The sequence below is a fragment of the Ornithodoros turicata genome, chromosome 1, assembly GCF_037126465.1.
Source record: "Ornithodoros turicata isolate Travis chromosome 1, ASM3712646v1, whole genome shotgun sequence".
In the NCBI taxonomy this organism is placed as follows: domain Eukaryota; kingdom Metazoa; phylum Arthropoda; class Arachnida; order Ixodida; family Argasidae; genus Ornithodoros; species Ornithodoros turicata.
Genome location: NC_088201.1, coordinates 113,489,504 through 113,505,119, shown reverse-complemented (window position 1 = coordinate 113,505,119; position 15,616 = coordinate 113,489,504). Strand labels below are relative to the sequence as shown.

Here is a 15,616-nt window from a genome sequence, read left to right as displayed (position 1 = left end):
GTATGTGTATGTACGCGCAGTTTTAATGTGAATAACTGTTGTATTGGTAAAACAGTTAATTGCTGAAAAGTTCCTGGTACAACATCTGAAGTGTTCTCAACGAGGTTTAGCACATTTTGACTCGCATGTGAGGTTTAGCACATTAAACTCGCTTTTGCAGAGCATAAATCCTACGAGGGGTGTTCAAGTCAAACCGGGACTTTCTGTCTCCTGAGCGTACAAATGGCTCGCGCTACTTTTACGTCATTTTCACACGCGACAGGCCTCCGCCTTCACCACAACGTTTGTGCAAAACAGAAGACACAGTCTGGACAAGATGGCCGACAACGAGGTGAGCCCGCACATCGAACAGCGAATTGTCATCAAGTTTCTCGTGAATGAAGGCGTAAAGTCATCTGAAATTGACAGACTGACTTACGTTATGTAGCTGCACAGTAAATTTTTTTACACCTTTTTAGTGTAAATGGTTTGTCCCATAGCGCACCTCATATCAGTGTAAATTTTACACCATACACCAGGGTGTAATTTTTTACACCTTTTTAATAGGGTGTAATCGGCACAAAACACCCTTTCAAAAGGTGTAACGTGCACAAAACACCCCTTCCATAAGGTGTAAGCTGCCAAAAACACCGATTGAAAGGGGTGTTTTGCAGAAAAAACACCCTTACAATGGAGTGTTTTGGGCGCAGCATTGCACGGACCTCCGCTGTTGAGCTGGTTGTTGCATAGCTGCACATGCTGGTTACGGAAATCTTGCGAGGCCTCGGCTTGTCACCTTGTATAATATATGGAATATATTATATATATAATAAATATAATAAATATAATAAATATATAATAAATGGAATGTCAGATTTTTGGCGCACCAGACGAGCAATAGAAAGCCATTATGGCAGGTCACTGGAGGACTGGTGTTCCGCAGATTGGAAAAGAAGGATAGCCCGACCAGCTCAACAGCGTGCCTGAATGTGAGGAATATGCCTGGAACAATGTATGACGACAAAGTTATGTTTATTGGCGAAGTACAAGTGCATGTACACATGTGAAACTAAATTCCTTATAACGTTGCCCAGAGTGGAACAATCTGCACAGTATGTGGAAGGAAGGCAGAGCAGAACTGAGTCCTTGATGACATAACTAATTGAAACAGCAGCAATGAGACACAAAATAAGATGAAAAGGCATATTAAATGTTTAAATCCACATAAGGCACCACTACAGATCCAGTACACCAAATAAGAAGCTAGTGCAAATATAGCACGTTGATGCGAAAGGGTAATGAAAACAGCCAGCAAACAGCTTTTCTGGCAAGCAAAAAAAAAGAAAGAAAAAGGAGAACGGATAGAAGACTATCTCTTAACAAGAGCACATACTAAAGACTAGAAATGGAAGCACAGAATACCCAAAACAATTTCCCTAAATGTAATGCGCTGTGCCAGGTATGTTGACAAATGGATGGCTACATTGCCAGAAGAAAGGTAATCCCCCATGCTTATGAGAGTTCAGTGCCAAAAAACACACCCGTGCCTCCGAAGAATTTCCAATTCCTTGACGAAATGGCTGCCTGTTTGGGAGGTGGGCAGGGGGGGGGGATGGAGGGCTCACTACAAGTCAGTTAAAGTAGCAAATGTTTTAGATGTTCGAAGCATTCACAAGCTCTTTTCCATAACTGTTGAAAAAATTGATCCACGGGGCTTCTTGCACGAGAGTCACTCACTTTCAGGCACCGCTCTTCCAGGCTTCAAGATGTACGGTGCGGCTCTGAACTGTAGACAATATGAAATAACCAATAGCTGCGAGAATAGCAGCCAAGCCCTCGTCAAGGTCGATGGTTCTGAGAAGGCGCTACTCGCCGACATAGAGGTCCATATGCTTCGCTTCTTCAATGCTGCTCCCAGTGAACATGATGCACGGTGTCACCGGCACAGGTGTATCCTATGAAAGGGGAAACACAGGTTTAGGAATGCGTATGGTGTGAATAGTGTGGCCTTGAACATTGGATAGAATTGTAGTACACAAATATATGACCCCGTCCTTCTTTCACTGCTCAGGGAATTTGCATAACAATTTCAGAACTGTTATCATCTAGGACAAATGTTGTCTGAGATGTTCATACAGCTCCCATGTGCAAAGAGACTGTGCCTTCCAAATGGAAACACTGCCTCAACTGCATACTTGTACGACTGTTGTGTAATTACTACAGGTTTCCTCGCTCATTTTAATCCACTGGTCTCTCCCTTTCAGCCAAGCGCTACCCAAGTTAATCCATTGGACAACCAAAATAATCCAAACACCAACCAATTTAATGTAAACGCTACGTAGTCTAATACGAGCAACATGTGTAAAGGTATTATGTGTTATTCCGTCATGGTAACTGTAATGACTGAGACTTTCATGGTTACGCCAATGTATCACAAGTTTATGAATACTGATCCAACAACCCCTGGTTTTTGCATGTTATGCGGTGTTTATGACTGCTTTTTGTCATTATGACTATTTTCATGATATGGTGCCATGAATTGCTTTTAAGGGACTACCGCTGCTTCAAACAGTGTCATACAGTGTTTTGTGACTATCGACGGTCATTATAACATTCCATAAGTACTTTCATGATATGTACCATGAAACAATGTTATGGGACTACCACGGCTTCAAACGCTGCCATATATTGTTTTAAGATTACAGTTGTCCATTATGACATTCTATGACTATTTTCATAATGCGGGTCATGACTCTATGCAGCTATACTGCTCCTTCACACAGTGTCACGCACTTTTTTATGACTGCCGATGGTCACTAAGATGTTAGTAGATGGTCATAAAACACTGCATGACATGATCTGAAGAAGCTGAGTTGCATTGAGTCAGGCCATTGTGATATTATGAAAATATCATGGAATGTCATAATGACTGTTGGTAGTCATAAACGCTATATGACACTGTGTGAAGCAGCAACAGCCCCATAACGACGTTTCATGACACAGAACCATGAAAATGGCCACTGAATATCATAACAGCCGTCTGAAGTCATAAAACACTTACAACACGGCATGGAAAACGGTGTTCGGACAAAGCATAGTCATGACCCACTTCATGAATAAACTCATGGAGTGTCATAACAACCATTGATAGTCAGAAAAGAGCTATGACACTGAAGCAACAGTAGTCCCATAAAACTGATTCGTGGCGGCACATACGAAAATAGTCATGGAATGTCATAATGACCGTCAGTAGTCACAGAACACATATATGACACTGTTTGGAGCTGCAGTAGTCCCATAAAATTGATTCATGGTATGTCATTCAAATAGCTTTGGAACGTGATAATGACCATCCATAGTCATAAAACACTGTATCGCACTGTTTGAAAGAGTGGTAGTCCCATAACATTGATTTAGTACACATATCATGAAAATAGTCATGGAATGTGATAATGACCATCGGTACTCATAAAACACTATCACACTGTTCGACGCAGCGCTAGTCCCATAAAATCGATTCATGACACATGGCATGGAAATGGTCATGGAATGTCAATATGACCGTCGACAGTCATAAAACACTGTATGGCACTGTTTGAAGCAACAGTAATCCGATATAATAAATTATTGGAACAAATCCTGAAAATAGTCATGAAAACTCATAACGACAAAAAGCAGTCATAAGACACTGCAAAAGCCAGGGGTTGACAGATCAGGTGTTAAACTCAGGATACATTAACAGAACGGATATCAGGTACATTGGCATAATCACAAAACTCTTAGTCATGTCTATTTCCATGAAGGAATATATTTACACACGTTGCTTGGATTAAATCGGGTAGCGTTTGGATTAAATTGGTTGGTGTTTTTTATTAATGTGGTGGACCAGTGGGTTAAATTGGGTAACGCTTTGATTAAAATGTGCGGGAAAACCTGTAGAGGAGCAAAGATATCAAAAAAATTTCCACATATATCATTATCGAGATTCGATAAAAATATTGATGAACACAATCAAACATCGATATTGGAAATTGTTAGTATATCGATATGTAAGTGGACATTCAATGAAAAATATCGGTACCAGATCTACAGCTTTTGAGATACTTGTGCGACGTCATCAGCCTTCAAATAAATTGCACTTGTACGTTGCGCTTAGTTGGGCATAACCATGCCTTATCGACCTTCTACCTCTAAGACATCTGTCTCTGGACCGACAAAACGTCAATATTTATATACATAGCTTATCTATTTCAATATCGATAAAAATAGTGATAGATATTCTCTTACACGACCCAGTAATTCAATTACCATGAGATTCACTGGTACCACTGCGTACTCTCTAAATTTACCAAATTGCAGGACTATGATCATGATTATAAGTGGAATATACTTACATAATGCACAAACATGTTCTTAATTGCTTCAGAACCCTTCACGCACGAACCCAGTATTCGCAGGGCGTGGACAGCAAGGAGGTCTGTAAAAGCCCCAACAGGGAACACAACTTACTGTTTTCAGTAACTTTACATGTAAATATAATCCCAATTTGAATTTTTACGGTTTTCAGCGAGAAAACACCAAGTGCACACAGCACAGCAGATATGTACCCAATACACACTGATTTTCCAACAGAAAACAATAGCATTTGCTTGATAGGCAACACTTCAGTGCTCGACGTCTTCCCCTTGAATCCTACTGTTCACCATGAACTACCAGCATGAATTACCAGAAGGGAGCCTGACATTCCTTTTCTGCACAATGTCGAACAATGCCGTGGCGAGAGAAAAGGAATATGACATTGGCGACGACAACGACGCGCAATTTCAATTTTCCAAACAAGCTATTTCAACACATGGTAGCGGGCTCCGAAGGACGCATGAGAGTCTGAGCAACACTACTATTATATGATCACAATATAGCTTAAATTGCAGAGATAGGATAACAGTCGACTCATACGTACTGAATCCTTCGAGCGTTCCTGACGGTGAGGTTGCAAGACGGGTACTGTCGCCGTATGCATTATCTCATCGCCCTCCGCGAATTCAACACCCACTGAAGTCGCTATCCTGAACCTAGAGGTGACAGCAATGTTGTTACTAAGTCATCACAACGCTCTGCATGTGTAGTTCTGTGTTCTACTTCAAGCGTATGGCACAAGAAGCAACATACCTGAATCCTGTCAGTGGCGTTCACGTATGACGCCAAAATTCTCGAAGCCGAGATAGCACTCCTCAAAGCAGTTGGAGTGTCCTCTTCAAGCAGGCACTTTTGTCTAATGTCCGCATGAAGCACCACAACTAGGCACGCTACGTCTGTCATCTTTGCTGAAAAACAAGCTCTATCTCACTGTAACGGACGCGGCCTCACCATACCAGACGAACCCAAACGAACGCCGCGCCGACGGCCTTGACTTGGCTTGGCTTGCCGCCCACCGACTCCAACGTGCGTCGGTCCCCTGGCGGGGTTTTCCGCCAGGGAACCGACGCCTGTTTACCTCTTGGAAAAAAGAAAAATAACGAAACGAAGCTAATTGCAAACATCTGACTTTGGCCTGTCATAAACACTATATCTCATCAGTGTGTGCTTCCTTCGTGCCTTCTAAAACACCAGTGATGGTAGTATAGCCTTTCTCTCAAAACCATCATTGACGTCTTTTAACACCATTTTAACACCCTTAACTCGCGCAAAAAGAGTAAAAATCGTGTAACAAGGGTGTTTTGGTGTTTACACCCTTTTTCACACTCTAGTAACACCATTTGATTTGCCTGTAGGTGTAAAAATCCGTGTAATTTTCAGAACACCTTTTCTTACGCTGTTTTTTACGCCTTTTATTACACCTAAGGGAGTAAAAAGGGGTGCTTATGTAGAAAAACACGGATTTGGTGCAAAACTGGGTGTAAAAAAATTTACTGTGTGAGTATAGCAACAACTTTTGAAACAGTTTCGTGAATGCTGCACAAGGTGTGAATTTTTTAAATTAAATTTAAATTCTGAACTGGGAAGCGCTACCAGTGGCTGATTGCTGGAGGTGCTGTCTTTATTACAGCAACAAAAAAGAAAAGAAAAAAAAACTGTCAGCCTACATTGCATAAGTACCATGCCTTTCTGCGATGGAAGTTAGCGTGACATCTATTTGTGACATATGTTAATAAAAAAGAATGGAGGACGCGTGCTCACGACAAGGGTTCACCTGGTCTGGCGTGGTGCAACCTTCCTCTTTATTGACCGAATCCTGTCTAAGTGACCAAGTAATGTCGGGACTCAGGGAATGCATATGCTACCTACGCAATGTAGCCGGACAGTTTTTGTTACTTCTTTTTGCAGCTGTAATAAAGACGGCACTTTCAGCAATGTGCCACTTGGTAGCACTTCCCAGTACAGATTTTTTAAGCACACACCCTGTGCAGTATTGACAAAACTGGTGCCCAAATTGTTGTTATACTCGGCTACATATCGAGAGTCAGTATTCCACTCTCAGTCGCTGCGGTATAATAGACAGACGCCATCTGTTGGTCTCGCAACGGCATATAAAAGGGTTGCGCGTAAATAAGAATGCCGACGTGGACATGTCCACAATTAAGTGCCAGCGGTGGGAATCAATGCAACATTATGGAGACCGAAGGTCCTGTCAATTGGATAACGCGCTGTAGCATGTCACTCGAAAGTGGAACAGGAGTGAAGGCCGCAACGGCGATACCTGGACAAAGAGAAAAATGCGCTGCGTTCACGCTACTAAAATAGTGCAACATATTTTTGCAGCTGGATTTAGGGAATACGTTGGTCTTTCAGTAACTGCGAATTTTTTAGAATAAGCATTGCAGGGGCTGAGGTATGCCATACCACACAGCGGCAATTTTCTGCTCTCACCATACTTTACTGACATCTCTTTCGGTAACAAAACGAGTTAGAATGGTTTTCTATAGTATATTAAACGATAGAGGAAAGATTGTACACTAAAAGCATACTCCATTTATGAATGTGACTTGCCGTCGAGGAGCTATAAGGGCTAAGAAGCGTGCAATTTTTGTCATATCTCCAGACTTTGGCATTTTTTTCTTCTGCGTCCCTATAAAGTGACACCGTTTTCACTCCGTACAGGTATACTAGAGTGCCCACATTTTACGTGTGCTAGCTATGAGGGCTGTGATGCGAATGAAATGGCATCAGTAAGGCTGCAAAGTCGCGAGAAAAATTACGTAACGGGCACGGCGCCACCTTACCCCCTGTCCATCTGTGGACTGGTTGATCGTAGGAAGCTCCGGGAACGTACTTTCGTCTTCACTTAAGGTCGTCTACGACATATATTTTTTTCACTGAAATCAAAGAATGCTATCGGCAGGCCTTGGTCGATTTAAAATGGAATTACCCAGCTCATTACTCGGCTAGCTAAAGGTCTAGCCGAGCATGTTTCCTATAAGTGGATATCTTAACGGGAACTTCCTACAAAGTCGAACTTACCAACTGGTCTTCTTTCTGCTGCGTCAGGCTCCGTTTAAAACCTTCTAACTGCTCCACAGTCTGAAGTGCCTCAGTCAGAAGTAATGGGGCACATGTTGTAGATAGTTCCCGTGGTACAAGCCCACAAACTAAATCACTGAGCTGGTGTACTGTCAAACGCAGAATTTTTGAGCACCTGACGCTGAAATTAGGGGGGATAAATTCACATAAGTAGCAAAACCATGCAGTTACGATAAATGTTGCACAGTAAACACCTACCATGCTTAGGCAGTGCCTTTTCAAATGATTTTTCAGAATTAGCAGCAGTTTCCAAGGATCGTTGGCACCTTTCTCCATTATCTAGACAATTGGGATCAAACAACAACTTTAAGATGATGAGTGGCTCTGTCTTTTTATCTAAATTGAGATCCATGCGAGATTAGTGTGTTTTCTTCATTCTGTCCACGATTTCTGTATTCCTTTTTTTTTTTCGTGATGTATATCCCCATTCCCCTGCTCTAATGCCCCCCGGCGCTGCAGGGTATTTTGCAATAAATAAATAAATAAATGAGTGGGGACTTTGATTGCCAGGGGCGATACTCCACCCCATTGCTGGTGGTGTTGGGAGGAAAGCAATAATGAGCCCGTTAACAATAAGGATCAAAGTGGCAATTAATGCTTGCAATTACTGGCACGAAAACGTAGGCTGCACTTTAACATAAAAATCAACCAAAAAATTATTACCAGAGGGAAGTTCATTCCGGGATGCTGGGGAGGAATCCCTTGAGTGCCAGTAGAGGGGCAAAAATGACCTATTGAATTTTGTGCAGTGATGAGTCCAAACTCAGGTTGCAAATGGGCTGCTCATAGTTTATGACAGTTGTTACATAAATATTACATATGCAAAAAGAAAAATGGGCCCAAGAACCCACAGTATCTGTATGTTTCTGATCTTACAGGCATATCAGAAGACAGTTATCGGTATCCACTGCTAGCGTACCAAATGCTACACTAGTTCAGATCAAATCCCGGAGCTCCCCATACTAAAAACAATAATCTTAAATTGCTTAAAACGCGTACAGGAGACCCCTGTTCCGAGATTACCATTTAACAACTTGCATTTCATCCCAATCTTGCAACTTTCCAGGTTAACCCGTGACTTAAAGTTTGTTAGTAAATAGTTGGCGACATATAGAAGCATGGTGCATATCACAATATATACTTACGCACATCTGAGCAGTAAAGCTGTGGGATAGGGCAGTAACTTCAATGCTAGAAAATTCCATAACTATAAAAGTAAATCTGCATGAAACATACCGAGGGCCTGGTAGCTGGAAGGTGAACTAGAACGGTGACTTCTGCCCGCAGCACGCGCAAAAGCAAAAATTTATAGGTTTTCACTCTTTGGGCAGGACAGTTTAGTAGTGCCTACCTTTGCTTGTAATACATGACACACGTGGCGACGTAACTGTGTGCTGGACTGCAAGGTATAAGCATATGCACCAACTAATCTATCAGTTGGTCATCATCAATAACCTATCAAACATTTTGCATTGAATCATTTGACATCACTACAGCTCGCTGTTTCTCTAATGGTATAATGACTCAGTGTTAACTCCAACTGAAGGTAAATGATACGCACCGTTGCTGACTGATGCTTCACTGAATTTTTGCCCATGATGCTTCGGGTTCTTCAGTGGATTGTCTGCAGAATCATTGTGTCAGGTGGCCAAAAGGCTACATAAAGGCTACATTCATAAGTGATGCAGAACTTTTATACTGAAATGATGAAAGTTACCTAGGCTGGAGGTGGGTTCTACGGCCTGTCGGACAACATGTGCAAGGTATTTTGTGAGTGTAATTTGGTTCATAAAGAAATATTTTTAATTAGTGCATTTTTAGAAACCTTAAGTACCAGAATTGGCAATGTTCGTTTAAATCATCCCCTTTCCCAAAACTATCGCAACATGCTCATCCAAAGAGTTCACAATCTCTCACGTTATGCAGACACGAGAAAACAGTAGGATGAAACTGTCCATATAGAAAGTGCAAAAGCCATCGTCAGTTGATCGAAAAATATGACATGGTTCACATGACACTGCAAATTATAGCGCTTGACACTGTAGGCTAATCTGGGGTGCACTTGACAGCACGGCACTGGCCGCATTCAGCCATCTTGCATCTGTTAAGACTGTCACTGTGAGTAGTGTCATAGCCCGCAATCTGACTGTGGCTCTTCTAGTTTCTCCGCTCAATGAGTGCAGTTTCATCTTCGTTTGTCGTTTTGTTTCTTTGGTGTATGAAGTTCTTTCGAAATTCTTGAGAAACGAGATGACTTTGCGCAACGATTTAACCCAATTTTGCTATTTGTTTTCTCCAAAGTGCGGAAATAAAAAAAATTAACACGCTTGATCACGCATAATTAACTAACCGCATTGCACTCCTAAAAGATGTCGTACACGTGGTACGCCAGGTCATTGAGCTCCCAAGCAAAAACCACTGCTAGATAATCTTCTGTTACAGATTAAATTTATGTAACAGTTAACGAAAATAATGTTACAATTCGCAATATTGAGATACATAGAGATGTTGAGATAGAACAACGCTGTACTTTTCACAAAGGTGTCTGGTATATGCGGGTAGTCTTCATGTTCACTGCCGAACACTCGAGGTGGACGGCGAATCCACTTTGGCGGGAGCACATTTGTCTCAAGATCAGACGTAAATGCTGAAATTGCAAGCTTCTCCCTGGCATCCTTATAGCATGCTGCAAATGTTAGGTATTATCCATGAGAAAAGAGGGTGATGATTATAAAACGAACACTTACAAAAAATTCATTTCACAACAACTTCAAACTCGTCGCAGTCAAGCCCAGATGGAGAACCTTTCCTTATCTTGAGGTGAACATTGCTCATGGCCTGCCTAGGCCAACTGCACACGTTTCTAGAAACCCAGTTACATGGAACGACTTCCACTTCATCTTTTTCGATGAAGTGTGCGATTGTACAGGGGACCAAGAATATAAGTCCAATGAGCGTGAAAACAATAAGAGCAACAACGGACACTCCACACTGTTGGCAAATGGTGCACACATGATTTCTTTAAACTACTTCATTTCACGAGAACACTTACAAAGACTCCACAACCATGGTCTGACTTCATTGTAGAATAGAGACAGAACTGGCACATCTTTTTCATTCGCATGACCAGCTGCGCTCAAACTAGCTACACAGATAACAGCTGTGTAGAACCAGCAACTATCCGGGAAGGAAAAAGCTTCAACATTCGAAAGTAGACAACGGATTCAATGTAAGAAAAAAATCAAGAAAATCACGTTTCATAGTGGAGATTCAGGAAATACACTTGACTGGAGCCACGGCAAACCTACTGGATGTCCAAAATGCATCACTACACCTCTCTATTTCCGATGCTGTAACAGCTGCATCATTGTGACTATGAGTATGTACCAAGCTACTATACTCTGTATGCAGCAAGGGCACAACAATCGTTCCAGTGGCATGAGGCAAGCAGACAACTTTTGTGGGATTTTCGAGTGGCCAGACACGCACATCATTGATCCTTGACACAACAGCAGCTCCGATTAAGGAGGAGGGAAAGGGCTTCCGGAAAAAGTCCCCCACGCGTACAAGTTCACAACCAACTACACATGGCTGGCCGGACGACACCACGTGACCATTCTACCACATGACCATTTATGGAACAATATCTGTCTGGACCTATGGTTCTCAGCGTGAACCTGGCACAAGTGAAAGCAGCATACTGAGGCTGCATGCAGTCGGGAGGGAGAGGGTTACGGTTATGGGAATCCGTTAGACCGACCTTCTTTTTCTGAGCAGCTCGCTGGACATCTACAAGGACAGCTTCGGCATAGCGATTATATAGCTGTGTCAGGATGGCACCTAGTCTTTTCAACTGCCTTTTTATAGACTTCATATTGTTTTCAAAGGGGAAGGCGCTGAAAGTATCTAACGGACCACGATTTCTGACATCATCAGCCAAATGCAAAAGCATGTGCACATTGTAGGGAACGAAGTGCTCCCCATACAGTTCAGCAAATGTTTGGACAAAATGGGACAACAACGGGGACGCTTAGCTGGTCTGCGTTTGACAGAGTTCAGGTTGTGCAAGTAGAGAAATTGCACAATACAATGTCAGGAAGTTGAGGAAAGCTGGTTTAGCAAGCACGCTATCGGAATCATAGGACCTGTGTAGAGAAGAAAAAGCCTCAACTCAGATGCTCTCCATCTATCAATATCATCCAAGCCCTTCGGCTTGCATGCGAATTCGCGGGGTATGCTTTGTTGCAGCGAGATGCTCCGAGTTGTAAGGGTAGTCCTGTCCATGGGGCCTGGACGCACACACAGAGGTCCACTGAGCCACAGCACAAGCATTTTTCTCATTACACCAAGGCAAACAAGGTGTATATAGTCCAGGGGTGCACTGTGCACCATGTCAATTGGGAGTTCCGTTAAAATTGGTGTTCCTCGATGGTGTTCGTTGTCTTCTTGGGAGCGGAAGTTTTCATCAGTCCTTAGAATGACAGAAGTTGTGCCTTTGTGCGTTCTGTTCTCGTGAAATTCGCCCTCATCTATACACTTTGTGCACCCTGAGTGTCCCGTATGGCCTTTTGTACAAAATATGTAGGAGTGTGCAGGCGCGTCACAGATCATGGAGTCAAATTCCACGTTGACAGTGCTGTTGTTGAGAGTAACCCCAATTTGAATGAGCTCTAGCGTCTCATCAACAAATCTCCTCAGATATTCATTGGCTGGTGGCTTCGACGTTCCACAATACACCCCCACTACAAATGGCGGAACGATGCGTACACCCTTCATGATACACTGGATTTGCCATAGTTCAGTTCTAGAGCTTTTATTGAAGGGACGCCATCCACATTAAACGACAGTGCATTTTTTTGTGGGTGTTCATCTACGTTTGTCAGGATTAGTTCTACGCCAGACTTCACGCCAAAGTGACAATATGTGCCAGGAGACATTTGTATGAGGTGCTTTGCACTGCTTCTTGGGGTCTCCAGAAGAGTTCGCGCATCACGAGGCAGTTCGCAATGCAGAAAATGGTTCAGAAGAATGCACGACAGCTTACTCAACGTGCCCTGTGTTACGGTTTCTTCAAAGCCCATAATCTTATGTCTCTGGATAACTCATCAGCAGAGAAACTGAAGTTTCTGTTCCCTTCGAGCAGGCTACTCGCATCGGAAACGCTGACATGCGACTCTTGCTGAGTGGCGAAGGACGTAGATGGCGGGAAGAACTTTCGTCAGTCAAATTTTGATGTTGTGCGGAGTCACTGCAAGCGTTTGTCGCCGTAGCCACAGGAGTCTCAGGACGGTGTAGTGCCGGTAACTCAACTGAAGGCGTCGAATACGTGACAGGGCCTGTTTCAGAAGTCAATGGTAGAAGTCTACGCTAGCCCGGACCGGCCGAAAGGCGAGCCAGACATTGAGGCTCCTGATTGGCCGACTGGTTGTGCATAATATCCACCACATCGCAATTTCATTGGTCGTGTGCCCAGTGTTGTGTGAATTATCTCAAACTATGGACTCTATGCTGTTGGAGCCTCCCCAGTGCCTATGCTATATTTCAGCCCACCTTCATCCAACATAAAAACGTGTGGCGCACTAACGTGTGGTTCTGTGGTTACTCTGTGGTTAGCTGTTTTGCCGTTTGTACAGGTGAAACACTTGTGGTACAGCGAATGAACGAAGGAGCAACATGTGTTGTGCAAGTGCGACATTGTGGAAAATGTGTTTGAAGTGGTCAGAACGCTATTCCACAGCCGCGGTCTAAAGTGATGCAGCTATTGTGCGTGCCGTGCAGTGTAGCGTTTTTTTTTTTTTTCAGTTCACTGTTCGCTGTTTTGCTAACTGCAAGAGAAGATACATCATATCTCACTACTTTCGCTGTTTCTTGGTTCAAACATATGCAATCGATGCAGCTTTAGATGCACTTTCCATCGTGCTACTGTCAAGAGGTGTGAAGGGCCTGAATAAAATTATGCTCTCATAAAATTCGTGCTCCGTATCATTCTCCAGTTTTGTACTGCGAACGACGGCCATCACTACCGGTTCTGTGATAGCAACCGACTTGTTGACTTTTGGTGTGAGCGAGAGAGACTTCATACTTTTAAAGTAGATTCTCGGGGGCAGTAGACGCTTTCTTTTTGCGGCGGGTAGCCTTACCACAACGTCAACAGGAGATTACAACTGGTGTTAAAAATTCCTGGTGCTTCAACATCGCGAATGCAGCCTTAGGTGTACAACAATGTTAATGGGAATGGCAAGTCTGTGTTAGAATAATGCTTGCTGGTGTCATCATCAACCTACGACAGGGCTTTCACTTTTTTTCTTTGTGAAGTATCACATATGCATGTTTGGGGACCGTCAAATTCTCAGGAACACAGCATGTGTGCGTGCACCAAACTTCATCACCCTGATGGTTGCTCCAGCATTCCAGGTTGATATTTTGCAATTTCTTTATGTGGCTGATTTTCATCTAACCATCGTCGGTATAGCCCACATAGCGCAGGTTCTTGCTTATCGTTCTACATGTCTCAGAACTCCCCACATTTATCTTCCTTGCATTTCCTGTATATGGAGTTAGTTGCCTGTGTGATCATCATTCTAGTGAAACCTGCGGAACACTTGTTCTATCTATGCAATTGTATTTTTGCTATATCAAACCTGTGACATGAAGAAATGAGGGATCAATGAGCAGTGATAAGACCTTGATATGGAGAAGACACTGGTGCATATGGTGTGTGTGTGTGGGTGCACCCCATGACAAGCGGCGTGTGGGACTCAAATGCGAATGTAGCTCAGTAGCACAGTCCTTAGTCTACAGTAAACAAACCGCACTCTCCTTACCTCAAATGGATTCATGCCGCGAGTAGATGGCTATTGGGCAGTGTTTTACAGAGAAGCAGGATTCAAGACTTACGCTGATAGCAACACCTATGTCGGATGTGACCTAGCATGTTCTAGAACTTTTCAACTTTACCTCTGCTTCGACAACATTAATTAAAAATACATTAATTCATTATCCAAGTTCACTTGACAAATGAGGTACAATGAAAAGTGCTGGACGGGGAATACGAGTGTAAACAAATTTCAGTTGGTTTCACTGCATAGATCACTTTGTCATCTTTTAAAGCCCGCTCCAGCTTAGCTGGGACAACGTGTATATTTCCTGTTTGTCTGACTCCTCTTTTGCCACTTTCAGGGATCAGCACTAATCCGATATTTATGACATGATTTGTTTGAGCTTTTGTGGTAAGATATCAGATTCAAGAACGCAATAAGGGCTTGAGAATTATTTATTATATCTCAAGTTTTACCTTGTGCAATTTCGTCATCATACCTATAGGCACCGTATCACAATGTAACATTGTAGCCACACTAGGACTGATGTTTACCTAAACATTTACACTTCGTTACATTACGTTTACACTTATGGAATGGGAATGTGCCTGGCTCTCTATAAGTGAAGCAAGGCTGTAATCAGCAAATCCCACCATGTGTTTAAATTGTTTCAGTCCTCAGTTTGTAAAATTTATCTTATGAGTAGCTCACTTGCTAACTTTCCAACCATTAAATAATAGGTGTTAAAATAAATGGCCACACTTTAGTGCCAGCACACTACGTCTGAACCATTCAGGATTTGTAGTTTAATGAGACCATGTACACAAAATACAGATGTTAAAATGAACCGAATATCTCATAAAGAAGGAGGTGTTATACCAGTTTCACGAGTGGTGTTCAAAGGATAGAGCAAACAGGAATGGACCAAAGAAAACACATACAACAGCTGCAACATCAGCTACAAATAAGCCTGCGCTGTTATTTTGTTCAATAATTGCATTGTGCTTATTTCTTCAACTTCATATATTATTGAGGGAACACTTTTATGCAACTGGTTCGGGACTTACACATTTTCCATGCTCATTCTTTACAAGCTTCTCTCTCAACTTCATACTGGCATTGTAAATTTCACTAGCATTATCATCGCACCATTACATGCCAAACCATCACGACCACCAATGCTTAAAAACTCCCCACAGCTCATGCCATGCCATGCTAAAATACGGCTGCCAACAGCACATCATGCACTAAACAAGTGTAGCAAGGCAGGGTAGGTCGTACGAATTATGGTGTGTAGACAG

At 42.7% G+C, this 15,616-nt stretch overlaps 2 long non-coding RNA genes across 2 annotated transcripts; both read right to left on the bottom strand.

The window, feature by feature from the left end:
* Positions 1-1,594: 1,594 nt before the first annotated feature.
* On the bottom strand, positions 1,595-5,467 carry LOC135368105 (uncharacterized). The gene is made up of 3 exons (XR_010414676.1): positions 4,940-5,467; positions 4,374-4,456; positions 1,595-1,934 (listed from the first exon to the last, which is right to left on the bottom strand). It is a non-coding gene; the product is annotated as an uncharacterized LOC135368105 (long non-coding RNA).
* Positions 5,468-7,451: 1,984 nt separating this feature from the next.
* On the bottom strand, positions 7,452-8,230 carry LOC135368100 (uncharacterized). Its single transcript, XR_010414675.1, has 3 exons — positions 8,161-8,230; positions 7,696-7,776; positions 7,452-7,618 (listed from the first exon to the last, which is right to left on the bottom strand). It is a non-coding gene; the product is annotated as an uncharacterized LOC135368100 (long non-coding RNA).
* Between the last annotated feature and the right edge of the window lie 7,386 nt (positions 8,231-15,616).